This window comes from Orycteropus afer, unplaced genomic scaffold (assembly GCF_000298275.1).
Source record: "Orycteropus afer afer isolate SDZICR_OR568_19922 unplaced genomic scaffold, OryAfe1.0 scaffold00178, whole genome shotgun sequence".
NCBI lineage: Eukaryota > Metazoa > Chordata > Mammalia > Tubulidentata > Orycteropodidae > Orycteropus > Orycteropus afer.
Genome location: NW_006921765.1, coordinates 6882061 through 6883240, shown reverse-complemented (window position 1 = coordinate 6883240; position 1180 = coordinate 6882061). Strand labels below are relative to the sequence as shown.

At 37.1% G+C, this 1180-nt stretch overlaps 1 protein-coding gene across 1 annotated transcript in view; it reads right to left on the bottom strand.

The window, feature by feature from the left end:
- CDON (cell adhesion associated, oncogene regulated) overlaps nucleotides 1–1180 on the bottom strand; it is a 207503-nt gene that overhangs the window by 137145 nt on the left and 69178 nt on the right. The gene's annotated exons all lie outside the window — the stretch shown is intronic.

Here is a 1180-nt window from a genome sequence, read left to right as displayed (position 1 = left end):
AACATAGAAAAGGATGGAATCCTCCCTAACTCATTTTATGAAGCAAGCATAACCTTGATACCAAAACCAGGCAAAGACATCACTCAAAAGGAAAACTATAGACCAATATGCCTCATGAATATAGATGCAAAAAACTTCAACAAAATCCTAGCCAATAGACTCCAACAACATATCAAAAAAATCATTTTCATTATGACCAAGTGGGGTTCATATCAGGGATGCAAGGATGGTTCAACATTAGAAAAACAATCAACATCATCCACCACATAAATAAAACACATGATCATATCAATTAATGCAGAAAAGACATTTGATAAAATCTAACATACATACTTGATCAAAACTCTCAGCAAAATAAGAATAGAAGGGACATTCCTCATCATAATAAAGGGAATCTATGCAAAACCAATGGAAGGAAGGTGGGGCAATCTACTTCCGTAGTGATACCTCGGAAACCCAAGGAGGGGTCGCTATGAGTCAGTTCCGACTCGACAGCACACAACAACAACAACAACAACATGCAAAACCAACAGCCAAAATTATACTCAATGGAGAGGGACTGAAACCATTCCTCCTGTGAACAGGAACCAGACAAGGATGCCCTCTATCACCACTTCTATTCAACATTGTACTGGAAGTCCTAGCCAGGGCTATAAAGCAAGAAAGGGAGATCAAAGGCATCCAAATTGGTAAGGAAAAAGTGAAACTATCCCTGTTTGCTGATGATATGCTCCTATACCTAGAAAACCCAAGAGACTCAGTCAAATATCTAGTGGAACTAATTGAGAGCTTTAACATCATGGCAGGATACAAGATCAACATCCAAAAATCAGTTGGATTCCTCTACACCAGCAAAGAGATTGCTGAAAAAGAAATAAGGAATTAATACCGTTTACAATAGCTACCAGAAAAATAAATCTTACCAGGGACACAAAAGACCTGTACAAAGAAAACTGTAAAAAACTATTCAAGAAACCATAAGAGATCTACATAAATGGAAGAATATCCCATGCTCATGGATAGGAATATTGAACATTGTGAAAATGTCAGTTCTACCCAAAGCAATCTATACATTTAATGCAATCACAATCCAGATCCCATCAACATTCTTTAGGGATATGGAAAAACCAATCACTAACTTTATATAGAAAGGAAAGAGACCTCGGATAAGCAAAGCACT